This window comes from Prunus avium, chromosome 2 (genome assembly GCF_965620075.1).
Source record: "Prunus avium chromosome 2, drPruAviu1.hap1.1, whole genome shotgun sequence".
NCBI classification, from domain to species: domain Eukaryota; kingdom Viridiplantae; phylum Streptophyta; class Magnoliopsida; order Rosales; family Rosaceae; genus Prunus; species Prunus avium.
In genome coordinates, this window is record NC_142285.1 from 5,428,610 (window position 1) to 5,456,514 (window position 27,905).

General features: G+C 35.3%; 1 pseudogene; it reads left to right on the forward strand.

Moving 5' to 3' along the window:
- Positions 1 to 1,554: 1,554 nt before the first annotated feature.
- Positions 1,555 to 27,008, forward strand: LOC110759375 (uncharacterized; annotated as a pseudogene).
- Positions 27,009 to 27,905: the final 897 nt, after the last annotated feature.

The following is a 27,905-nucleotide window of genomic DNA, read 5'->3' on the forward strand; positions in this document are numbered from 1 at the left end:
ACTTCCAATAAATTTCAAAACTGCCATCGATTTCTTTCACCAAGCTCAACTCCAAAACCTCATAAGAAAAACCCAAAACACTCGGCATCAAAGTACTTTAATAATGAAAATTAAATTCAATAGGGTCAACTGTTATTTTTTGGGTTTTTTTTTGTTTGTTTATAGAAATTAAAAGGTGTAGGGTTTATCTATATCACTAGTGCTAAGAATGGTTATATAACTAAATATCTCAAAAATTAAATTATGAAGTTATTTAAAAAGATTAAATGAAGAAAAGTTATCCATGAAAAAAAAGGACTTAAATCATTCTTAAACAATTTAATGCAGTTATGGACTTAAAATTTGATTTTGGAGGGCTAGGGGAAAAACAGTTTGAATCCGAGCAAAACCCAAATAGTTATCTAGAGGAAGTTTGAGTTTAGAAGCAAAATGGTTGGAGAAGGCGTTAAAAATTTCGATATCGCATCATTTTGCTTCCCCAAATCCTAGTGTCTACCCAATAATTTTTTGTTTAAAAAGTGGAGGGAGACTTGTGAGTAGGCCTCATCATTTGGCCCGCGGGCTCATGGGCCTATGGGGGCCCGCCCGGCCCATCGAAAAAAAGCCCCGTTCGGCCCGTTATGGGCTTTAAGAGGGCCCGGCCTGTTATGGGCTTTAAGAGGGCCCGGCCCGCTTGGGCTTGGGCTGGGCTTGAGCTTGGGTGTTTGAAGCCCGGCCCGATTAAGCCCATTAAAGCCCGACCCGGCCCGCCCACAAAAGCCCGGCCCGTTAGGCCCGTATACATATATAATTATGTATAAATAAGGGTTTACGATTAGGATTACATCACTTGAATGACAAATCCCCCTCTTTCATTTGTGTGTGTGTGTTACTTGTTTGAAAAATTGTGTTTCTATTAAATTCTACTCATTCCTAGTTTATAATTGGATGATTAGCACATTAATTTGTGTCATTTATTAATACAACAGTTATATATATATAATAAAACGAACAATATATCATATCACCAAACATAATCATACCACCAAATATAATCATACTTTTCTTTAACACATCATCAAATATTTGCATATTTATTCATACCATCCTTATAAAATAAATAATTTTTTTTTACACTTACTATTTTTTAGGCCCATTTCGGCCCGGCCCGATGGGCTTTTTCAAGCCCGACTCATGAGATGGGCTTGGGCTTTGAATTTTCTAAAAAAACCCGGCCCAACCCGGCCCGATATTTTCTCTCTCCTCTTTAAAACCCAACCCGACCAGGCCCAAGCCCATTAAATTTGGGCCGGGCTAGCCCGGCCCGGCCCATTGACGAGCCCTACTTGTGAGTTATCACACGCTTATGCCTTGGTTGGCTATTCCTTTTCGCATATCAACCTTTTGCCCAGGTTACGAGATAAAAAAAGTTTTGCCAGCTAAGACATGGAAAAGGACAAGGATAAGAAACAAAAGAAATGTCAGTACTTTAAGATGTGCTCAACCCCAAATATGCAAATGTCCTTTTCAAAATTTAAAAGAAAAAAAAAATAGCAAGCCTGGGCGGGACTAAGAATGGTGAAAGGCCTGGTTCCTGCGGGTGCAATCGTTGTTGATGTTCTTAGCAAAGATAACTATGAGCATTGGAGTGCGTTGGTTAAAAATTACTTGCTGGCTCAAGACCTTTGGGACGTAGTGGTGGCTACAGCTGAACCTCTTGTACCAGAAGAAGCTGATCAGTTCGCTTGGAGGAAGAAGACTGCCGCGGCGTTACATGCGATCCAAATTTCGTGTGGGCCGGATGCGTTTTCCTTGATTAAGGAGATCATTTCAGCCAATGATGCTTGGGATATTTTGGCCCAAACGTTCAAGCCACAACGATGGAGATCTGTTCAGTCTGCAAACTCATCAAACAACCCAGGTATAGTGTTAAAAAAAGAACAAAGAATACTCAAATGTTAATGTGCTCCGTCCTTGCAAAGACTTGATCTGAATACATATAAACCTCTAATTTCCAAATTATTTTTATTCAGCCAAACATATATTAGTTTAGAGTTACCACACTAAACATATATTTTATGTTGGAATCCCACATCGGTGGGGTGAAAGAAAACAAATGGGTTTAAATAGAATTACCACACTCTAACTAACATCCACTAGTAAAAAAAACCCCTTGCGCGACCAAATTTTGCGCGACGAATCTCAAAGTGACTTTGCGCGACGAAAATTAAACTTCGTCGCTCAAAGTCTTACGCGACTAAATTTTGCGCAACGAAACACAAATCGTCGCACAAAGTCACTTTGCGCGACAAACCTTTGCGCGACGAAGTGTGGTTCGTCTCGTAAAGTCTTTACAAAAATAAACAAAATAAAAAATTATTCTTAAAAATCTCTTTGATGACTTTGCGCGACGAAACAATAAAATTCGGTGCACAAAGTCTTGCGCGACGAAGTGTGGTTCGTCTCGTAAAGTCTTTACAAAAATAAAGAAAATAAAAAATTATTTGTAAAAATCTTTCATGACTTTGCACGACGAAAAAATAAAATTCGGTGCACAAAATCTTGCGCGACGAAGCGTGTTTCGTCTCGCAAAGTCTTTACAAAAATAAATAAAATAATTTTTTTTATAAAAATCTTTGCATGACTTTGCGCGACGAATTTCTAAACTTCGTCTCGCAAAGTCTTTACAAAAATTAAAATAAATAAATAAATTATTTTGTTAGAAAAATATAATATTTTAAATGTATTATATTTTAAATTGACGATCAAATTGGTTCATTGTATTCATATAGGGTCAAGGAGTGTAGCTGTAAAAAATCATCAAAATCGAAATTGAAATAACCGTTAAATCGTGATTTTTCGTTTATAACCGTCGAAAAGTTTTGTCCTATTACTTGATCTCTGAATGTTTATTTTTTCCGATTTTTGGCGTATATGATCTCGAAGTATAAACAAACAAGTTTGATGGTTGGATCTTTGAAACTAGTTTCGTAGAATGCGTATGCCATCAAAACAATATATTCACTAACAATTAAGAGTTTATTTATACTTTCATTAAATACAACATAAGATTTTGTGGTATCCACTAGTGTAAATATTTTAAATTGAAGATCAAATTGAGTCATTGTATTCATATAGGTTCAAGGAGTGTAGCTGTAAAAAATCATCAAAATCGGAGTTAAAATAACCGTTAAATCGTGATTTTTGTTTATAACCATCGAAAAGTTTTGTCCCATTACGTGATCTCTGAATGTTTATTTTTTCCTATTTTTAGGGTATACGATCTCGAAGTATAAACAAACAAGTTTGACGGTTGGATCGTTGAAACTAGTTTCATAGAATACATATGCCATCAAAACAATATATTCACTAACAATTAAGAGTTTATTTATACTTTCATTAAATATAACATAAGATTTTGTGGTATCCACTAGTGTAAATATTTTAAATTGACGATCAAATGGAGTCATTGTATTCATATAGGGTCAAGGAGTGTAGCTATAAAAAATCATCAAAATCAGAGTTGAAATAACCGTTAAATCGTGATTTTTCATTTATAACCGTCGAAAAGTTTTGTCATATTACTTAATCTCTGAATGTTTATTTTTTCCGATTTTTGGTGTATATGATCTCGAAGTGTAAACAAACAAGTTTGACGGTTGGATCATTGAAACTAGTTTCGTAGAATGCATATGCCATCGAAATAATATATTCACTAACAATTAAGAGTTTATTTATACTTTTATTAAATATAACATAAGATTTTGTGGTATCCACTAGTGTAAATATTTTAAATTGACGATCGAATGCAGTCATTGTATTCATATAGGGTCAAGGAGTGTAGCTGTAAAAAATCATCAAAATCAGAGTTGAAATAACCGTTAAATCTTGATTTTTCGTTTATAACCGTCGAAAAGTTTTGTCATATTACTTGATCTCTGAATTTTTTTTTTTCCTGATTTTTGGCGTATATGATCTCGATGTGTAAACAAACAAGTTTGATGGTTGGATCGTTGAAACTAGTTTCGTAGAATGTGTATGCCATCAAAACAATATATTCACTAACAATTAAGAGTTTATTTATACTTTCATTAAATATAACATAAGATTTTGTGATATCCACTAGTGTAATATATTTTTAATTAATGATCGAATGCAGTCATTGTATTCATATAGGGTCAAGGAGTGTAGCTCTAAAAAATCATCAAAATCAGAGTTAAAATAACCGTTAAATCTTGATTTTTCTTTTATAACCGTCGAAATGTTTTGTCCCATTACTTGATCTCTTAATGTTTATTTTTTCTGAATTTTGGCGTATATGATCTCGAAGTATAAACAAACAAGTTTGACGGTTGGATCGTTGAGTAGCTTTAAAATTGTTTATTTTGTACGTATAACACTTAAGAAATTGAATAGTTTATATATTTATTAGTAGCTTTAAATTTTTTTAAGACTTTGTGCGATCAATATAATAATTCGTCGCGCAAAGAATACTCTAAAAATTTGGGCGGGTACCAAAAATGGGAATTTAAAAAAAAAAAAAAAATTACGACTTTGCGGGACGAATATATAGTTCGTCGTGCAGAGTTTTGTGGGACAAATATATAGTCGTTCGTCGGGCAAAGTTTTGCGGGACCAATATAAAGTTCGTCGCGCAAAGTTTTGCGGGACCAATATATAGTCGTTCGTCGCGCAAAGTATACCCGAAAAATTTGGGCGGGTACCAAAAATGCGAATTTTTTTAAAAAAATTTCTTCCAACTTTGCGCGACCAATATATAGTAGTTCGTCGCGCAAAGTATACTCTAAAAATTTGGCGGGTACCAAAAATGGGAATTTGAAAAAAAAAAATTTACGACTTTGCGGGACCAATATATAGTTCGTCGCGCAAAGTATACCCGAAAAATTTGGGCGGGTACCAAAAATGGGAAGCGGGAATATTGTGGTCGCGCAAAACTTTGAGCGACCAAAATTTCGTCGCGCAAAACCCTAAAAATTTGGGCGCGCACCAAAAATTGGAATTTTTTTTAAAAAAATTTTTCGAGACTTTGCGCGACCAATATATTGTTTCGTCGCGCAAAGTGATACGGTTTTTAAAACCAAAATAACACCTCCACCATTTTCTCAATGTCTTCTACTCTTACCTCTCCTCTCTCTTTCCTTCTCCCCAAATCCTACCCTTTCTCTCACACTCACTCCTCTCACTTAATCTCTCATCTCTCTCTTCACTATCTATTACTCTCACTCACTCTCTTATGTCTCTTTTCATCATCTCTCACTCTCACTCACTCTTTCATCTCTCTCTCACTATCTTCTCTATTCTCTCACACTCACTTCTCCCTCTCATTCTCACTCACTCAAAATCTTGCCAAAAGGTATATTCTCTCCAAACTTTAATTTTTTTTTCATTAATATGTGTTTTTGGAGTTAGTTTTGAGTTTATTCCAATTTTTTTTTGTTATTTTGTTGTTATTTGACAATATTTGTTTTTTTGTTGTTGTAGGGAATCGTCGAGACTTTGACAGCTAAAGTTGAGGATTTGGACGCTATCGAAACATATCCTCCGCCACTATCACCACAATAGGCTTGTAGATTTTATTATTGTACTTTGTTAATTTATGTGTACATTTTGAATATTATATATATTGGATAATTTGACCACTATTTTTCATATGTAATTTTATTTTGAATATTTCAATTTAAATTAAAGTAATTTTAAAAAATAAAATCATACAATTAAATTAAATTTTAAAAGTAAAAATTTGAAAAATTAATATAATGAAATTGATATAAGAGAAATAATAAAAAAAATGTCCAAAACCTTGGGTGACAAAATATTTCGTCGAGCAAACTATTAAACTAGTTTATTTTAATTAAAAATTTAAAATAAAAAAAAAAATTTAAAATTTTTTTTTAAAATTTTAAAATAAAAAAAATTGAATATTTCGTCGCGCAAATCTTTGCGCGACATTAGGATTCGTCGCGCAAAGATTTGCTCGACATTAACTTTCGTCGCGCAAAATAAATTATTCGTCGCGCAAAGTGTTCGTCGCGCAAAGTAATTAATATTCGTCGCGCAAAGTTGATAGTATTCGTCGCGCAAAGTTGTTATAATTCGTCGCGCAAAGTATCTTTGAGCGACGTTAGTATTCGTCGCGCAAAGTTGTTATCGTTCGTCGCGCAAAGTATCTTTGCGAGACAAAAAAAAAATTTCGTCGCGCAAAACCTTTCTTTACGATCTTTGCGCGACAAAACTTGCGCGACCAAAATTTCGTCGCGCAAAGTTTGCGCGACGAAATTGTACTTTGCGCAACAAAATTATTTCGTCGCGCAAAGTGTTTTTTGTAGTAGTGATCGAGGCCTTTTGTGGTAAAACCCCACACCTGACGGATTGGGCAGGTGGTAAAGTGGGGACAATATCGGTGTTGTTATAGTGGGACCCAACGGGCAGATCCAAAAACTTCAACATGGTATCAGAGCCAAGACCCATACAAGCTAACGAAGCTTGTCACCAAGAAGGAGAAACAAGTCGGACTCTTAAAATAAAAAAATAAAAAAAGAAGAAGAAAAAATAAAAAAGGGCCAACGAAGCTTGAAAAGAGCTGACCTCTGAGTTTCATTGAAAACAAGTGGGCCCAACGAGAGCCGACCTCTGAGTTTCAATTGCCGATGTGTGGATCTTCACGTGTGATTACACGTGAGGGGGAGTGTTGGAATCCCACATTGGTGGGGTGAAAGAAAACAAATGGGTTTAAATAGAATTACCACACTCTAACTAACATCCACTAGTAAAAAAAACCCCTTGCGCGACCAAATTTTGCGCGACGAATCTCAAAGTGACTTTGCGCGACGAAAATTAAACTTCGTCGCTCAAAGTCTTACGCGACTAAATTTTGCGCAACGAAACACAAATCGTCGCACAAAGTCACTTTGCGCGACAAACCTTTGCGCGACGAAGTGTGGTTCGTCTCGTAAAGTCTTTACAAAAATAAACAAAATAAAAAATTATTCTTAAAAATCTCTTTGATGACTTTGCGCGACGAAACAATAAAATTCGGTGCACAAAGTCTTGCGCGACGAAGTGTGGTTCGTCTCGTAAAGTCTTTACAAAAATAAAGAAAATAAAAAATTATTTGTAAAAATCTTTCATGACTTTGCACGACGAAAAAATAAAATTCGGTGCACAAAATCTTGCGCGACGAAGCGTGTTTCGTCTCGCAAAGTCTTTACAAAAATAAATAAAATAATTTTTTTTATAAAAATCTTTGCATGACTTTGCGCGACGAATTTCTAAACTTCGTCTCGCAAAGTCTTTACAAAAATTAAAATAAATAAATAAATTATTTTGTTAGAAAAATATAATATTTTAAATGTATTATATTTTAAATTGACGATCAAATTGGTTCATTGTATTCATATAGGGTCAAGGAGTGTAGCTGTAAAAAATCATCAAAATCGAAATTGAAATAACCGTTAAATCGTGATTTTTCGTTTATAACCGTCGAAAAGTTTTGTCCTATTACTTGATCTCTGAATGTTTATTTTTTCCGATTTTTGGCGTATATGATCTCGAAGTATAAACAAACAAGTTTGATGGTTGGATCTTTGAAACTAGTTTCGTAGAATGCGTATGCCATCAAAACAATATATTCACTAACAATTAAGAGTTTATTTATACTTTCATTAAATACAACATAAGATTTTGTGGTATCCACTAGTGTAAATATTTTAAATTGAAGATCAAATTGAGTCATTGTATTCATATAGGTTCAAGGAGTGTAGCTGTAAAAAATCATCAAAATCGGAGTTAAAATAACCGTTAAATCGTGATTTTTGTTTATAACCATCGAAAAGTTTTGTCCCATTACGTGATCTCTGAATGTTTATTTTTTCCTATTTTTAGGGTATACGATCTCGAAGTATAAACAAACAAGTTTGACGGTTGGATCGTTGAAACTAGTTTCATAGAATACATATGCCATCAAAACAATATATTCACTAACAATTAAGAGTTTATTTATACTTTCATTAAATATAACATAAGATTTTGTGGTATCCACTAGTGTAAATATTTTAAATTGACGATCAAATGGAGTCATTGTATTCATATAGGGTCAAGGAGTGTAGCTATAAAAAATCATCAAAATCAGAGTTGAAATAACCGTTAAATCGTGATTTTTCATTTATAACCGTCGAAAAGTTTTGTCATATTACTTAATCTCTGAATGTTTATTTTTTCCGATTTTTGGTGTATATGATCTCGAAGTGTAAACAAACAAGTTTGACGGTTGGATCATTGAAACTAGTTTCGTAGAATGCATATGCCATCGAAATAATATATTCACTAACAATTAAGAGTTTATTTATACTTTTATTAAATATAACATAAGATTTTGTGGTATCCACTAGTGTAAATATTTTAAATTGACGATCGAATGCAGTCATTGTATTCATATAGGGTCAAGGAGTGTAGCTGTAAAAAATCATCAAAATCAGAGTTGAAATAACCGTTAAATCTTGATTTTTCGTTTATAACCGTCGAAAAGTTTTGTCATATTACTTGATCTCTGAATTTTTTTTTTTCCTGATTTTTGGCGTATATGATCTCGATGTGTAAACAAACAAGTTTGATGGTTGGATCGTTGAAACTAGTTTCGTAGAATGTGTATGCCATCAAAACAATATATTCACTAACAATTAAGAGTTTATTTATACTTTCATTAAATATAACATAAGATTTTGTGATATCCACTAGTGTAATATATTTTTAATTAATGATCGAATGCAGTCATTGTATTCATATAGGGTCAAGGAGTGTAGCTCTAAAAAATCATCAAAATCAGAGTTAAAATAACCGTTAAATCTTGATTTTTCTTTTATAACCGTCGAAATGTTTTGTCCCATTACTTGATCTCTTAATGTTTATTTTTTCTGAATTTTGGCGTATATGATCTCGAAGTATAAACAAACAAGTTTGACGGTTGGATCGTTGAGTAGCTTTAAAATTGTTTATTTTGTACGTATAACACTTAAGAAATTGAATAGTTTATATATTTATTAGTAGCTTTAAATTTTTTTAAGACTTTGTGCGATCAATATAATAATTCGTCGCGCAAAGAATACTCTAAAAATTTGGGCGGGTACCAAAAATGGGAATTTAAAAAAAAAAAAAAAATTACGACTTTGCGGGACGAATATATAGTTCGTCGTGCAGAGTTTTGTGGGACAAATATATAGTCGTTCGTCGGGCAAAGTTTTGCGGGACCAATATAAAGTTCGTCGCGCAAAGTTTTGCGGGACCAATATATAGTCGTTCGTCGCGCAAAGTATACCCGAAAAATTTGGGCGGGTACCAAAAATGCGAATTTTTTTAAAAAAATTTCTTCCAACTTTGCGCGACCAATATATAGTAGTTCGTCGCGCAAAGTATACTCTAAAAATTTGGCGGGTACCAAAAATGGGAATTTGAAAAAAAAAAATTTACGACTTTGCGGGACCAATATATAGTTCGTCGCGCAAAGTATACCCGAAAAATTTGGGCGGGTACCAAAAATGGGAAGCGGGAATATTGTGGTCGCGCAAAACTTTGAGCGACCAAAATTTCGTCGCGCAAAACCCTAAAAATTTGGGCGCGCACCAAAAATTGGAATTTTTTTTAAAAAAATTTTTCGAGACTTTGCGCGACCAATATATTGTTTCGTCGCGCAAAGTGATACGGTTTTTAAAACCAAAATAACACCTCCACCATTTTCTCAATGTCTTCTACTCTTACCTCTCCTCTCTCTTTCCTTCTCCCCAAATCCTACCCTTTCTCTCACACTCACTCCTCTCACTTAATCTCTCATCTCTCTCTTCACTATCTATTACTCTCACTCACTCTCTTATGTCTCTTTTCATCATCTCTCACTCTCACTCACTCTTTCATCTCTCTCTCACTATCTTCTCTATTCTCTCACACTCACTTCTCCCTCTCATTCTCACTCACTCAAAATCTTGCCAAAAGGTATATTCTCTCCAAACTTTAATTTTTTTTTCATTAATATGTGTTTTTGGAGTTAGTTTTGAGTTTATTCCAATTTTTTTTTGTTATTTTGTTGTTATTTGACAATATTTGTTTTTTTGTTGTTGTAGGGAATCGTCGAGACTTTGACAGCTAAAGTTGAGGATTTGGACGCTATCGAAACATATCCTCCGCCACTATCACCACAATAGGCTTGTAGATTTTATTATTGTACTTTGTTAATTTATGTGTACATTTTGAATATTATATATATTGGATAATTTGACCACTATTTTTCATATGTAATTTTATTTTGAATATTTCAATTTAAATTAAAGTAATTTTAAAAAATAAAATCATACAATTAAATTAAATTTTAAAAGTAAAAATTTGAAAAATTAATATAATGAAATTGATATAAGAGAAATAATAAAAAAAATGTCCAAAACCTTGGGTGACAAAATATTTCGTCGAGCAAACTATTAAACTAGTTTATTTTAATTAAAAATTTAAAATAAAAAAAAAAATTTAAAATTTTTTTTTAAAATTTTAAAATAAAAAAAATTGAATATTTCGTCGCGCAAATCTTTGCGCGACATTAGGATTCGTCGCGCAAAGATTTGCTCGACATTAACTTTCGTCGCGCAAAATAAATTATTCGTCGCGCAAAGTGTTCGTCGCGCAAAGTAATTAATATTCGTCGCGCAAAGTTGATAGTATTCGTCGCGCAAAGTTGTTATAATTCGTCGCGCAAAGTATCTTTGAGCGACGTTAGTATTCGTCGCGCAAAGTTGTTATCGTTCGTCGCGCAAAGTATCTTTGCGAGACAAAAAAAAAATTTCGTCGCGCAAAACCTTTCTTTACGATCTTTGCGCGACAAAACTTGCGCGACCAAAATTTCGTCGCGCAAAGTTTGCGCGACGAAATTGTACTTTGCGCAACAAAATTATTTCGTCGCGCAAAGTGTTTTTTGTAGTAGTGATCGAGGCCTTTTGTGGTAAAACCCCACACCTGACGGATTGGGCAGGTGGTAAAGTGGGGACAATATCGGTGTTGTTATAGTGGGACCCAACGGGCAGATCCAAAAACTTCAACATGGTATCAGAGCCAAGACCCATACAAGCTAACGAAGCTTGTCACCAAGAAGGAGAAACAAGTCGGACTCTTAAAATAAAAAAATAAAAAAAGAAGAAGAAAAAATAAAAAAGGGCCAACGAAGCTTGAAAAGAGCTGACCTCTGAGTTTCATTGAAAACAAGTGGGCCCAACGAGAGCCGACCTCTGAGTTTCAATTGCCGATGTGTGGATCTTCACGTGTGATTACACGTGAGGGGGAGTGTTGGAATCCCACATTGGTGGGGTGAAAGAAAACAAATGAGTTTAAATAGAATTACCACACTCTAACTAACATCGAGGCCTTTTGTGGTAAAAACCTCATACCTGACGGATTGGGCAGGTGGTAAAGTGGGGACAATATCGGTGTTGTTAGAGTGGGACCCAACGGGCAGATCCAAAACTTAAACATTGTATTAGAGCCAAGTTCAGATCTGAGGCTAGGCGTAGTGGAATCATAGTGAGCTAGCTGAGATATTCTCTATTTCTGGTCTCACATGGCTGGATCTGGAATGGGTGAGCTTCGTGCTCCCATTTTCAATGGCAACAATTATGATTTCTGGAGAATCAAGATGTGCACGATCTTCAAATCTCACAAGCTGTGGGATATGGTTGAAAATGGGTATGCTCAACCTGTGAAGAAGGAAGAAGGAGAAGCTTACTGCAGCTCAAAAGCTTGCATTGGAAGAGAATGTTGCAAAGGATGCTAAGGCTTTGGGTCTGATACAGAGTGCAGTTTCTGACGATATTTTTCCCAGAATTGCATTGAAGAAGTCAGCCAAGGAAGCATGGGAAATTTTGCAGCAAGAGTTCAGAGGAGATAAGAAGGTAAGATCTGTAAAACTCCAAGCACTTAGAAGGGAGTACACTCGTATGCAAGAGGGGGATTCCTTATCTGATTACAAAACTAAGATGCTTGAGTTAGTAAATCAAATGAAAGCATATGGTGAAGAGATTACTGATCAGAGGATTGTGCAGAAACTTTTGATTAGTTTATTGATCGGTTTATAATTGTATATCATTTTCTACCCTTCTAGCTTATGATTTGGTTATGTTTTTGAGTTAAACTTGTGCTTTTAATCCTTTTTGTGTTTATCTTTCAGTTCATTGAGCTTTAGGTAATAATGAGGGCTTTGGATAGTAAATGATGCAATCCATGCATGTTAGGGCCTAATTTGGATGAATGGATGAAGAGCTTAAAGACAAACTCAATTTTGGCTACAGTCCCCTGCCAGCCCAGTTTCGTAGGTCATATTGCAAGCTTTATTTCAGCAACCTAAATAGCTCGGCTGAGGCCACATTCTTCATGAAAGTTGTTCCAATGGGTGTATACTATAACATATCCGAAATTCAGCCCCATTGGATAATTGTGGAGTCTGTTACCTAGCAAACACAGAGCCATGCTCAGGATGGATTTTATCAGCGCGCAAAATGAGTTAGCAATTTGTTTTGGCCTTAACTTCCTCCTCCGACCTTGGATTGGCCCAAATGATATATGGCTGGAAAGAAGACATTCTGAACTTCAAGTTTGAGTGCTTAAAGTCTTAATTTGCTTAAGGGAAGCCCAATTCGTAAGCCCTTGAAGTTTCTGGTCATGCTGACCTCAGGATGAGCTATTATTTCTGGTTGGAAGCTTGGTCATGGTGACATGAAGATGAGCTAGGGCTGCTGGTGGGATTTATTAGTGAAGTGCATCAACCATTTCAGATTTTATAATGGAAGTGTTGTATGCATTAGTGAAGTGCATCAACCATTTCAGATTTTATAAAACAAGTGTTGTATGCATTAGCCATACTTAATTCAGATTTTCAGCTTCCTTAGGCCTATATATAGTGAGGTTTCCCAAGCTTGTAAACACACCCCAAGGGGGGGAGCTCTCAAACACTTCTCTAGAGCTCCCTTCCCTTCTCTCCCTCAAATTATCTTAATTTTGCTTTCTAGTTCTCAATTCTAGCTTTCCTTTTTCTTCTTAGTTGTAATTTATTTTTCTTTGTAATGTAAATTCTTTCCTTAAGTTTTCAAGTTGAATTAGTTTCCAAGTTTCAATTCTGGTTTTTGTTCTTATTCATTATGCTTATAAGTTAATATGCTAGTTTGAATGATTGATCACCATTTAGGCTTGCATGTTAGCTATCTTGGTTTGAATTAAGAGTATACACCATGCTTTAATTCGAATTGAACTATGAATAGGAAGAGTATGTATGGACATTCGACAACAGGGATTAGATACATACTTGGTTGTTTAAAATGTTCTTCTATGCTTAATGGGTTCCTAATGCTTAGTTTTAGGTTAGACAACAAATGATCAAATTAGGGAATTAGGAACACAAGGTTATGACCACACACCATGGCTTAATCATACTTTAGCTAGAATCAATCCATTAATCTAAATTGAACTTGGGAACTTATTTGCTTGAGTTACTTATTTCTTTCTTCCTTGTTTTATGTTCTTTGTTTTTGTTTCTATTTTGTGTAGGGAAACTAAATTGGATCATTCAATCACCAATCCCTGTGGAATCGACCTCGCACTTACATATGCTATACTACCAACGGTTCGTGCACTTGCGAGTATCACAAGTTGAGGATGCAGCTTAATCCATTTTGGTGCAGCTGAAATCTACGCAACAAGTTTTTGGCGCCGTTGCCGGGGATTGGCAACATAGTTTGGTTCTATTTCTTTTCCCTACTTGTTTTATTTTTATTTTTCATTTTCATGTTTTTCTAGACAATTTCAAGTTTTAAAAGTTAATGACGTTAATGGACAAGTTGTGTTTGTAGTCCAACAGAAAAGGACAATTGCCCAACAAGCAAGAGAACTGGGTTTAAGTCCCAGCTTACACAACCCATTGGTGCTTGTTGCTTTGAAACATGGAATTGGATGTGTGTTGATTTTCCTTTTCATTTTAGTTTTTATTTCCTAATCCTTTTAATTCTATTTCAAGTTTTCTATGTTTGTTTTAGCAATTTATTATAGCTCAATAATAAATGGAGAGAGATGGCAACCTCAATCATAAGAATGGGAAGTGTGGAGCAGTGGGAGAAGTCGCGACCTCCAAGTGCATCACGCTCGACCTAATCGCTTCAAGTGGGAGCATTTCAATCCTTTATTTTCTTTGAATTCTGTTTATTTCCGTAGTTGTTTTTACCTTTTGGTCCGCGTTGAGTTCTTTGTTTTTCTGTGCTGAATCCAACCATATAAATGACGTGAAATTTGGACTTACGGTTGGAAAGTTATAGGCTAAAAACTGAACATAGGTCGAAGCTGAAAAACATAGAAACGAATCTGTCCAAATGGTGATAAACGGGTGATAGAAAGTGCTGTTTGTGATTTTCTTTGGTTTCTTGGTTTGTTTCTTTTAGTACAATAATTTATATCGTTTGTTCGAGTTTGTTTAGAGTACTTAGTTCATTTTCGTTTATGGTTTGTTATTTCATGTTATCTTAATTTGTTTTTGTTTCTTTTTCTTACGAGAATATATTTTTATAAAATAAAAATAATTATTTTTCATATGAGCTGACTTATGGTAACTCCAGTGAGCACCTTCGTCAATACAGTGTCTAGGAGTTCTTTAGGCGACACCTTCGGTGTCTAAGAAGTTTGGGTTTTAAGCGGGACCATTGTGACCCCTCCAACCTTCCCGGATCCCCTGGCTGTATTTCCTGAGGCCCTTAACTGGTCATCCATGAGTTGCTTGTATATTCGTGTGTTTTTAAATTAAGTTTTTTTTATTTTTATTTTTATTTTCTTTGTTTTATTTTCTGTTAAGTCTTTGTTTTTGTTTTGTTTTTGTTTTTGTTTTTGTTTTGTTAAGTTAGTTTATGTATTTATTTACGTGGTGTGGTTAGTTAGTGTATTTCTGAGTGTTAAAAACACATTTTTATTCAAAAAGATAAAAAGTTTTAAACAAAAAAACAAAAAAAAAAAACATTCAAGTAAATTAAAAATAAAAACAACTTCTTCATCTTCATCTTCATCTTCATGGCATGCCTCTGTTTTCTCTTACTTGCAGAATCTGCAGCAGCTCCACATGGTCCTCATTTTTTCTCTGCAGTGCTTCCACGTGCTGATTGGCACAATAGAGCCGCTTCTGCAAGTCCGCCACCATAGCCTTCAAGGAAGCTATTTCCTCGCTCATCGCGGCACACTCCCGTGTTCTCGCCAGTAAACGCATGCCCAAATTGGTAGCCGAGACCGCGTGGAGCACAGTTAAATTGTGGGACTCCTCCACTGCTGCCTTGTCAGACCTCTTTGCCACATGCAGATGATCTGTCGATGTGAGCTTGCTGCCAATCATGCCTTCCAGCAGCGCTGCTCTGTTCGGCATTGCCTCAGAAAAGTTCGGTATTATCTCAGCAAAGTTTGAGGCCGTACCGTGATGATATGTGGAGTTTGGGAAGACATGGTTTGGAGGAACCCTTATCTGCGCATTCGGTGGCGCAAGGGACAATTCAAGGTTGAGATCATCAAGGTGAGTGCATGAGGATGCCATTGTTTTGTTTTTGGATTTTTTGATGTTTTTCTCTGAATTTGCAGGAAGAAATGCGGGGTACTCTTCTACTTCACCGAGATGAGTTTAAATAGACTTATACAGACGAGGGAGCCGAAAGCACTTCGGATCTCGAGGGTGCTATCCTGTGCTCTTTTCTCTCGGATCCCTTCATTTCTGGCGCAAATTGCGAGCACGTTTTTTTTTAAAAGGGAGCATGTCTACACTTTCACTTACTTTTGCCTCCCTGTTTTCTGATGTTTGTGTTTTTGCTTTTTCAGTTTTTATTTTATTTTATTTTATTTTATTTTATTTTCAATTATTTTCTTCTTGTTTGACAGGTTTCTTAATAATGTAGTTGGAAGAAGAGACAAAATTAAAGATGCGTCGTGGACACCTGGTGCAAGAATCCCAACTCTTCTTTTAAATTCTTGTTTGAATTGCGTGTTTATTTCAGTTTATTTATTTATCTATTTATTTTGTTTTTTATTTAATTAGGTAGTATAATTTAAAACTCATAGGATATTCTTTGAAGGAGCTAAATTTTTGGTAACTCCAGTGAGCAACCGCAGTCTATACAGTGTCTAGGAGTTCTTTAAGGCGACACCTTCGGTGTCTAAGAAGTTAGGGTTTTAAGCGGGACCATTGTGACCCCTCCAACCTTCCCGGAACCCCTGGCTGTGTTTTCTGAGGCCCTTAACTGGTCATCCTTAAGTTTTTCTCTTAAAAGAAGAAGCAGTTATTTGTGTATTTACTTAACTAAAAATAAAAAATAAAAAAAATCTTGTTTGGGTCTTCGTGTTTTTGTTTGATTGTCGTTCTTTAAATTTAGGGTCGATCGTTTTTTTGAGATAGCTAACGTTTTTATTTCCCAATTAAAGAAAAAAAAAACACACATACACTTTGAAATTAAATAAAAACTGAAATCATTTCTTCTTGGCCTTCGGTGTCTCGACCATAGGAGCTTTGAGTTTGGCCCTCTGGCTGTCCTCTTCCGGGGCTTCACGCACAGCCTCTTGGGGCTCATCACTTGAGCTCCCAAAGATCGCAATCTTAGCTTGAGCGTAACTACTCTCGCGATCTGCTTGCTTGCGTTTACCCGGTCGGTCTAGGTCCTCCAGCTGCTTTCGCATGTCGCGAGAATACAACTCTACCATCTTTGATAGGTTTTTATTCTCGTCCCGCAATACTTCTAGCTGGTGTCGATTCACCTCCACTATCCTTGACCTCTCCCTTTTTAAGCTCTTTATAGCACTTTGACAATCTTCAACCATACTTCGCTCCGCCGCCAACTGAGCTTTCAGCACCTCTACCTCATGGGACTTCGCAAGTAGGCGATGACCCAAACTTGCAACACATGCTGTACTCTGCACGCTCAGTGCCAGGGCATCACTCGTGACTCGGTTGTCATCCCTTGTCCCGAACACATGTATATCTTTGGGAGTCACTAAATTTCTGCCAACTCCAATAGCAACATCGTTGTCTAGGAGTATTGAGTCATTGACAGACACAGGCCCCCGTGAGGAGCCAAAGTAGGGCATCCATACTGGTGCTGCTGCTTGGCCCCGTGTTTGAGTCGGTGGAGCTAGGTTGAGATCCAACGAAAATGGGTAGGAAGAGGCCATTTGATTTCTCACTTTTTTCTTCTTTTCTCTTTTGTGTTTCTGAGTTTGTGGTTTTGTTTTTATCCCCTTCTTTTTCCTTCTTATAGATATAGTCTTTGACAAACCCTAGCCATTGCAGCGTCTAAGCATTTCTGAATCTCCAGCATTCATCGAGTCCCACAACCTTCTCGCTTTCCAACCGTACCCAACACATTTATCTCGACGTGACCTTTCTGAACGGACGCGTTCAGTAAAGTCATCACGACTTTGTATGGCCCCGTAATTTCTGCTTGTGGAGTCTGCGGCGCCTCTATGCGTCGACACGTGGCTCCTGCTTTCTGCCCGTGACTATCCATGAGACGACATTAGGGACCACGTGCTTTCTTTTCAGAATTCCCACTTTGCGCTCATAATTCACGTTTTATCTTCTTTTTTTAAAAAAAAAATTAATAATAATAATAAAATATGTGGGCTTCAGAATTCATTTTGGGTCGGTTTTTCACCTTGTTTGGGTTTCAAGGTGGGTTAATTTCATTGTGGGCTTTGGGCTTCAAATTTTTTTTTTTTTTTTTGGGTTTCAGAATTGTGTGATTAGGGTTTACTGTTTCATTTTTTGTTTGTTTGTTTGTTTGTTTTGTAATTTTTATTTTTGTAATTATTTTATTTGTGTATTTTAATTCTTGTGTGTTTTGTGATTTATATTTACTTTAGTACCTTTCATTTCTTGCTATGACATTGCTTGTTCCTAATTTTTAAACATTGAGGACAATGTTCATTTCTAGGTTTGGGGGTATTGGAGTTTAGCATGTAAATTTGATTTTTTTTCCTTAATTTAATTTAATTTTTTTGCTTGTTTTTATTTTTATTTTATTTTGTTTGAGTCTTGCTTTTATTTTTATTTTGATTTTATTCACTTTCCGAACACATTTGATGAGATTGTGATAAATGTTTGCATGACTTAAATGAAAATTGGATTTCATTTTTTTTTAGTGTTTTTTTTCTTTATTAAAAAAAAAAAAAAAATTAAAAAAAAAAATTTTAATTTGGCATTGTTCTAACATGATATGCTTGAAACCTTCTTTAAACTTGCCATTTGTTTCATAATTTTCCAATTAAAGGATTTGCATGACCCAAAGAATTGTATCAAGCATAAATTAGACTTATATAACCATAAATGTGAGCTTTTGAGCCTTGTGCTTCATTTCATGAGTGTTATACACATACTCTTAATTTCTTGTCATCTAAGTTGTTGTTTGATCTCATTATTCATTGATTTGGTTGAACACTTAAAAGTCATTCATTCTTTTGCAATTCGATTTCATGACATTTAAGAAATGATATTAAGGCCCTCTTTGGATCGTTTGTGCCTTTCAAGCTAACCTTATGCATGCTTAAGCATGATTTTCCATTGTTTACCATTTTGAGCCTACATGTAAACCTTTTCTTTCATTTAACCAATTATATTTTCTTTCGGATATGTTTTTCATACTAAGTTTGGGAATGGGTGTTACATTTCGAAAAAAGAAAAAAAAGAAAATCACACAATTGGTGAAAGAAAAGAAAAGAAAAAAGTTATGATTAAATGGTAGTTGAATGAAATTTTGTTTTTGGGTTTCATTGGTGTTTGGAAAGGAGTTTAAATCATTGTAAATGAAGGTATAAGGAGTTTTGATCATGTAAAAGAAAAAAAAATCTAATCGTGATGATTCGAAGTCTTGTAAACAATTTTTTTTATGCTCTTACATTGTGAGTTCCTTGGACTTTGTAATTATCCATACCTTTCATTTCTCACTCACCTTACACCCTTGGCCCCATTACAACCTATAATAAAGACCTAAATTGATCTTAAATGTCATGTGGTTGAATTGCATTCATTTTTCTACTTTTAAGTGTTTGGCATCCTTCTTGAGATCATATTAATGCAAGTTCTTCATCTTTCTATTTCGAGTTAAGTCTTTATGGTTTAACTCTAATCTCATGTTTATAACTGAGTGTTGCATTATAGCCCTCTTCTGAGTGATTCATTTGTGAGAGGACAACTTTGGTGAGATTTGAAGTTGAATTTGTGTTTGGTATGATTTTTGAAATTGTGTGGAAACTAAGATTGGGGAATTTGTTACATTTGGCTATCACACTACCACACTTTGAGCATGTTGTGTTTTGAACTTTGCCACCTTGTAAATAATGTCTAAAATTGAGTTTTTATTGTTAAAATTTTTGAGTCATGTGCATGAGTCATTTCTCTTCAGAAAATGTTCGGAAAGATTGTTTTGAGTTTTATTTTTGTTTTTGTTTTTGTAATTATTTTTGTTTTGGTTTTTGTTTTTGTTTTTGCTTAAGGACTAACAAATCTATTAAATTTTCTAACCATTTTGTTTTGTAGAGTTAGAAAAACGTTTGTGGGTATCGTATCTGTTAAACCCTCAGGAGACACAACTCCTCCTACTAGGGATGCCTAGAGGTTTAAAGGCTTGTTGCATTCGCTCAATGCAATCGAGTTACCTACGAAAGTGGTCTAGTTAACTTCTTGTTTTGTTTTTAACTTTGTTTTGTGTTGTTTTGCTCGAGGACTAGCAAAATCTAGGTTTGGGGGTATTTGATCGGTTTATAATTGTATATCATTTTCTACCCTTCTAGCTTATGATTTGGTTATGTTTTTGAGTTAAACTTGTGCTTTTAATCCTTTTTGTGTTTATCTTTCAGTTCATTGAGCTTTAGGTAATAATGAGGGCTTTGGATAGTAAATGATGCAATCCATGCATGTTAGGGCCTAATTTGGATGAATGGATGAAGAGCTTAAAGACAAACTCAATTTTGGCTACAGTCCCCTGCCAGCCCAGTTTCGTAGGTCATATTGCAAGCTTTATTTCAGCAACCTACATAGCTCGGCTGAGGCCACATTCTTCATGAAAGTTGTTCCAATGGGTGTATACTATAACATATCCGAAATTCAGCCCCATTGGATAATTGTGGAGTCTGTTACCTAGCAAACACAGAGCCATGCTCAGGATGGATTTTATCAGCGCGCAAAATGAGTTAGCAATTTGTTTTGGCCTTAACTTCCTCCTCCGACCTTGGATTGGCCCAAATGATATATGGCTGGAAAGAAGACATTCTGAACTTCAAGTTTGAGTGCTTAAAGTCTTAATTTGCTTAAGGGAAGCCCAATTCGTAAGCCCTTGAAGTTGCTGGTCATGCTGACCTCAGGATGAGCTATTATTTCTGGTTGGAAGCTTGGTCATGGTGACATGAAGATGAGCTAGGGCTGCTGGTGGGATTTATTAGTGAAGTGCATCAACCATTTCAGATTTTATAATGGAAGTGTTGTATGCATTAGTGAAGTGCATCAACCATTTCAGATTTTATAAAACAAGTGTTGTATGCATTAGCCATACTTAATTCAGATTTTCAGCTTCCTTAGGCCTATATATAGTGAGGTTTCCCAAGCTTGTAAACACACCCCAAGGGGGGGAGCTCTCAAACACTTCTCTAGAGCTCCCTTCCCTTCTCTCCCTCAAATTATCTTAATTTTGCTTTCTAGTTCTCAATTCTAGCTTTCCTTTTTCTTCTTAGTTGTAATTTATTTTTCTTTGTAATGTAAATTCTTTCCTTAAGTTTTCAAGTTGAATTAGTTTCCAAGTTTCAATTATGGTTTTTGTTCTTATTCATTATGCTTATAAGTTAATATGCTAGTTTGAATGATTGATCACCATTTAGGCTTGCATGTTAGCTATCTTGGTTTGAATTAAGAGTATACACCATGCTTTAATTCGAATTGAACTATGAATAGGAAGAGTATGTATGGACATTCGACAACAGGGATTAGATACATACTTGGTTGTTTAAAATGTTCTTCTATGCTTAATGGGTTCCTAATGCTTAGTTTTAGGTTAGACAACAAATGATCAAATTAGGGAATTAGGAACACAAGGTTATGACCACACACCATGGCTTAATCATACTTTAGCTAGAATCAATCCATTAATCTAAATTGAACTTGGGAACTTATTTGCTTGAGTTACTTATTTCTTTCTTCCTTGTTTTATGTTCTTTGTTTTTGTTTCTATTTTGTGTAGGGAAACTAAATTGGATCATTCAATCACCAATCCCTGTGGAATCGACCTCGCACTTACATATGCTATACTACCAACGGTTCGTGCACTTGCGAGTATCACAAGTTGAGGATGCAGCTTAATCCATTTTGGTGCAGCTGAAATCTACGCAACATTTATCTAGGGAGTATGATTCTATTGCTGAAGTAATAGAGGAAACCGCTCAAATTCTGGCAACGGTGGATCTATGAGTGTTAGTAATACATTCTCTTTTCTCTTGCTACAATCACGTTCATTATATCCCATATATATTTTGCTTACAGTTTATCTACCCCATTTATATAACAATAATTTTATTCCACTTAAGTTGGACATGCCAATTCACTTAAATTTTCTTATGTTTCATAGTTTCAATTATAACACTTTAATAAATAAAAATTTGTCAAACGTTTATCTTCTTGCCTCACTCCTCCTCTTCCTCTGATATTCATCACCCCCAATCTCCTCCTTCCTTCTGAAAGTTCCCCCCACCACCCCCCCCCCCCCCCCCTCCCTTCTTTTTTTTTTTCCTCTTGCGCTTCTTCATCCTCCCTCCCTCCCCATTTCAAGAATAAATGGAAAGAATTTGACCATAAATAAACAAACAAACAAAAGAGTAGATAAAAAGAAAGAACAAAATTAATGCAATAAATAGGAAGGTCATCCAACACAGATCTAAGAAATTTTCAGTCATAAACATTTACCCGTAGCCTGTAATATGATGGATTATGAGCTGCTACATTTTGAGATTGTGCATTTACGCGCATTTTGCAACATCTAGACCATTCTATTAATATGTCTGTTTTAGGACATGACACATCAACAAATCTAGTGTTAAAAATTATTAGGATGGTCCACATGGTGTAGAATTGTGGTAAGAGTAGCATTAACATATAAGCCACAATTTTGGAAGCATGTATATGTTCATAAATAGCTATATTCACACTAATCATATTCTTCATCCCCAAGTCACCTAGGTCAGTAGGTTTTGTTGTTTCCCAATCTCTATCTCCATAGCCAAAAATGACTTTTTGTTTTGAGATGAAGACTTATTGTCTTGATTCACCAAGATTCAAACCCTAGGTCTTCTACCAATCAGAAAACTGATATTTGAAACTGAAAGTACGGAATAAGCGTCAAAGAACCAACTTATCCACCGAAAATTGCACACTTGTCCATTTTCGAATATATTTGTATGTACATAAAGCTTACGATGTCTAGTTGTGATAATAACTCAACAATTGATATTGCTCATAATACAGTTCAACATGATTGGACAAAACATGTTGAGACCAATAGCTTCTTCATCAAAGAGAAGATTAAGAACAAGAATATTTGCATGCCTTTTGTAAAATCAGAAGAGTAGGTAGTGGATGTCTTGACAAAAGCTACTTCTGAACGAGTATTTCATAACTCAATTACAAAGTTGTGCATATTGGCGATGTGTATGCACCATCTTGAGGAGTGTTGACGTGAGTTAAGTAGGTGATTTATTTCCTATTTAGTTTAGTTGACATATCCCCGTATTATTAGCATATATTCCTTTTTATTTATTGTATCTATTTCCTTGTAAAGCATACATGTAAATTCTCATATATTTCTCCTTAAAGAGAAAAATACATCATCCAAATATTCAAACTCTACAGTTCTTATCACCAAGTAGCTCATTCCATTGAAAAGTATGCACTAAATTGTACATATTTCATCTATTGGGTTGAGGACGCACCGAGTTGGGTGATTCCTCTTCTTTCACAGGATATGTTTGTCCGCTTTGAATTAATGAAAACTTCAATTTTCCTCAAAAAATAAAAAAAAATTGGATTGACTTAGGGGTGTGCATCGGAACCGTAGAACCGGTAAACCTAGTCAAACTGGGCGAAAGAAATGTAATAGCTTAGCTTACCTCTTTCTTTCTTTAGGTCAGAGCCGCACCTCTCTTTTTCTCTCTTTTCTTTCCTATCTCCCTTCTTTATTTCCTCTCTTTTTCTTCCTCTTCTTTCTTCCTTTGTTTCTGTTTTTCTTTCGTTTTTCTTCCTTTTTTTCTTCGTTTTTTGTTTCTATCTTTCTGTCTTCGTTTTGAAGATCCAAACATTGGTTCTAGATCTTGATGTACATGATATAAGCTATGAAGTGTCGAGGTGTTCTCATTTTCTGTTGGTTTTGAGCTCAACAACAAGAGATATAATAATAAAGAGGCAATAACTTGCTTCTATGTTTTTATATTTTGTTTTCTTTTCTATTTCTTTTTCTGCGTTTTCAATTTATCTGTATCTCTATTTCTATCTTGGATGAGCAGATCTGTGTTTATCTGTAACTCTATTGGTTTTTTTGGCTCCTCATAGAAAGGCTAAGGAAGTGTTTGGCTTGAATCGTGAAAAATCCTAAAAAAAATTAATTGTGCTCATCAGTTTCGACTAAAACTGAGAGAACCGAACTGGACCAAAACCTATCCTAGGTCGTTCGTTTTAATGTCAGTGTTAGCTAGAAACTAGACCGAACCGGACCAGATGAATAGTTTCGATTCTAGTTTCAGTTATGGGTGGGAACCGAACCGAACTGTGGCCACCTTTATTGGGCATATTGGCCATGTATGCACCAACTTGAAGGGGAGTGTTTACGTGAGTTAATAATTTACGGCAATCAAGGAGTTTATTTCCTAAGTTAATTAGGTGATTTATTTCCTATTTAGTTTAATCGACACATCCTTATATATTCCTTCTTACGGAGAATAATACAATCATACAAATATTCAAACCCTACAGTTCTTAGCACCAAGTAGCTCATTCCATTGCAAAGTATGCACTTAATTGTACAAATTTCATCTCTTGGGTTGAGGAGGCACCGAGAGTGATTCCTCTTCTATCACATGATATGTTATCTTCTCTTTGAATTAATGAAAGTTTCAGTTTTACTCAAAAAAATAAAATTTATTGACTAAGCTTGTCCTCTTTTCTTGATAGGTATACACATAGCCTCTTGCTATCCCTGATGTTCAAAATCCAGAAAATGAACTGGGTAACCAAAGAAACATCAGTTTCTCAGGTTTGCTAGATCTCGAAACCCCAGCTTTGGTTTAATCAAATGCAATCATGTTCTGTATATATATTCTTGTCATTTTTCAGATTTTTGCAATAATGCATCTGTTTAATAAGAAGTTGATCATGACATAGTTTGGCGCAAAAAGAAATCTGGTGAAAGAAAATTGTTCTAGTATGCTCATAAACAAGAACTTTTTTTTGAGAAAAAGATAATATATTATTAGATAATCAAATCGTTACAAGATGAGCAGCATGTATCAAAAAAAATAATCAAATTGTTCATAAACAAGAACTTAAATCTTAATAAGACGTTGTGATATTAAAAATAATAATAATAATAAAATATATAGCAAAGTCTAATGAGGGTTTCCAAGTCTAACATAACAAATGAAGCACAAAAGAATGGTAAACAAGTGTATATAATTTTTTCTTGGTTTTTTTTTTTCTTTCTTTTACTATTCATATATAATCTAATTGACGAATTAAAACTTTGTGCCAACATATTGTGATTTTTAATCTGCATTGCACTCTTAGGTTTATTGCAGGGGCTTTCTTCTACTCTCCACAACCTTCTAGGTATGCAACATTCATTTCCATCTTTATATATCTTTGCACATTTATTTATTTATTTATTATCAACTTTTTAAACTGTCAACTTATTTTATTTCTATAAAAAGTGGTTGTAACATTCTCTTCGACATCAACCTAGGGATCAACCACATATGTGAAATGAAATTGATCGATGATCGCTCGCTAAATATTTTGGATGACATGTGTGAAGTGGTAAAACATGTAGATATCCAAGAAAGGGAAGATGGCCTTGTCTATGAAGCAGTATTCCAAGCTGTCCGAAGAGGGATTATTGAGTTCGTTATTCGTTTATGTAAAGTAGATCCGGATGTATTGTGGCGAAACTATTCAATGGGAAGGAACATATTTCAGTATTCAATTGAGTGTCGCCAGGAAAAAGTTTATAGCCTTATATACGGGGTTGGTCAAAGAAATCTTATTGCAACATTTTCAGATGCTTTTGGAAATGATATGCTACATCTTGCAGGGATGCTATCTCCAACGGAAAAACTTGATTGTATTTCAGGTGCAGCCTTGCAAATGCAGAGAGAAAGACAATGGTTCAAGGTTAGATATCTTCATTCTATATCTTTCTTGTAAATTAATTGTATTTAGAGCTACTTGTGGGATGTTAGGTGCTCGAGCGGCAGCTTATAAATGTGGTTATGGGTTGGTATGTTGTGGAAGAAACATATACAAATAGAGTAGTAACTTCAAAAGCTCTAAAGTTTCCCCCAGACATGTAGATATGAGCAAGATTTTTTGCTTATCTTTGAAATCTTCTTCTTCCTTCACTCTTGTTTTCTATATTTGGTGCCAAATAAATTTGTTTTTTTTAATCTCTTTTAGAATTATTTTCCATGAATGGTTGAAACAATTTTCAAAATATTTATAAATAAATAAAAAAACTGTATTGCTTTTAGAAATAGAAATGCCCATATCAGATGGTGGTTATATTTGAGGAGATAAATTTTTCTCGTTCAATAATTATGTCAACCATGACCTTTGAATCAGTTTTAATAAGAATCTCCTGCACATAAAACTGTAGTCCATCTCGGGTAGCTTCTGCCTTAGCCCCCGCGCTTGAGCTACAAACAAAACAACCAAACCCACAAGCCTTAAACGAGCCCCCACTCTGCAACCATACCCACCACAAGAAGAACTTGCAAACCATGCACCACCAAAATCGATTTTAATTGCGCCGTTGGTTTCCACAACCTCCACTGCGCTACATACCACAGGCTACGGATTCACCAAAGGTAGGGTGGAACCTTTAGCCTCTTTAACTCGGAGTATTTAAGGTTTCAAATATTTTAGGATTCATTTCAGTTTGGTACCATATGCAGTTTGGCATCAAACAATTTTTATTACGTTGTGGTCAGCAATGCTTCTTGTATTTCTTTCTTGTATTATGTTGCATTCCATAAAAGCAGTGATTCTATAATTAATTACCTGGTAGCCACAACGAACTTTAGGTTTTGTTTAATGAAATGCAGGAGGTTAAGAGTTTTGTAGTTTTACCCTCGGGAGTGAGAGCTTTCAATAAAGAGGGTAAGAGGCCCCATGAAGTATTTACCCAGAACCACAAGAAATTGAAGGAAGAAGGAGAAAAGTGGATGAAAGATACAGCAACTTCTTGTACAGTTGTAGGTGCTCTCACTATTACCATCATGTTTGCTGCAGCCTTCACGGTTCCTGGTGGAAACAATGGAGGAACAGGCTTTCCCATATTCTTACATGAAAAGATGTTTATGGTTTTTATAGTTTCAGATGCTATATCTCTCTTTTCTTCCATAACTTCAGTGCTAATGTTTTTGGGAATCCTTACATCACGCTATGCGGAAGATGATTTCCTCAAATCCTTGCCCACAAAGATGATAATAGGCCTTTCAACACTCTTGGTCTCCCTCGCTACCATGATGTGGTTGCCTTTTGTTCTGCCCTTTTCCTTATGCTGCATGAAATATTACATATTGTTATCCCAATCATTTTCCTCGCCAGCATTCCAGTCGCCTTATTTATTGGGATGCAATTTCCCCTTCTCGTTGAGATTTTCATTTCTACATATGGAGGAGGAATATTTGACAAGAAAATGAAACGGTGGATGGAAATTCCTGATGGTAAATGAAATAAATTTTTTATTTTTTTACTTAGAAATGAAATAATTGTATATTACTTTCGTAATGTTGTCATCACTTCTAAGAAGCTTGTTTGTATTCACTATGTAAGTGTTTTGGGGTACTGTAATAAAAACCTGAGATTTTAATTGTTCTTAAATTATGAAGATATAGTTGAGTAGGAGAACCCTTTGCATCTTTCCCCTCCCCTCCTCCAGCCTTCTAATGTTATTTTTGAGTGAAATGAGTTGTTTGTTTTAATGCATTAATTGTTCTTTATACAGAGATGTAGTTTTAGGGTTATGCCAAGGGTTCTCAACTCAACTCTGTCATCGTGCTTTAGCCGAGCTCGGCCTAGATGTATTTTACCTCACAAACATAAGTCCCCCAAGTCCCCAAACAAGAGAGTTCTGTGTGGGGAGTTGCATTTTAATAATTTGGCCGAGCTGGTAATATTAAATCATATCATAAATTTTGTAGTAACTCATAGATCGGCACCATGAAGAGTCCCCAAATCTCCATAAAAAAACAAGTGTGGCAAAAGGACTTGGGCAGTAGCGAAGAAATAATAATTTGTTGTGCAAAGGAGAAATATAACTTGATGTGTAAATTGACTAATGGTATAGACGCCACGTATCATGATGGCATTGGTGAAGGAAGCTCAATTGAGGTTGACGAGTCTCGAGGATAGATCTTCGCCAATTTGAGGCTAAGCTCGGCATGTCTTGAGGTCGGGTCTCCACCAACATGAGGCTGAGCTTGGCAATTTGGGGTTGATTTTCTTACCAATATAAGCCTAAGCTCGACAAAAGTTGAGGTTGGACTCTTGCCAACTTGGGCCTCAGCTCGGCAAGGACTTCTGCCAACCTGAGCATGGCAATTCGAGGTTGGTCCTTTGCCAACTTGGG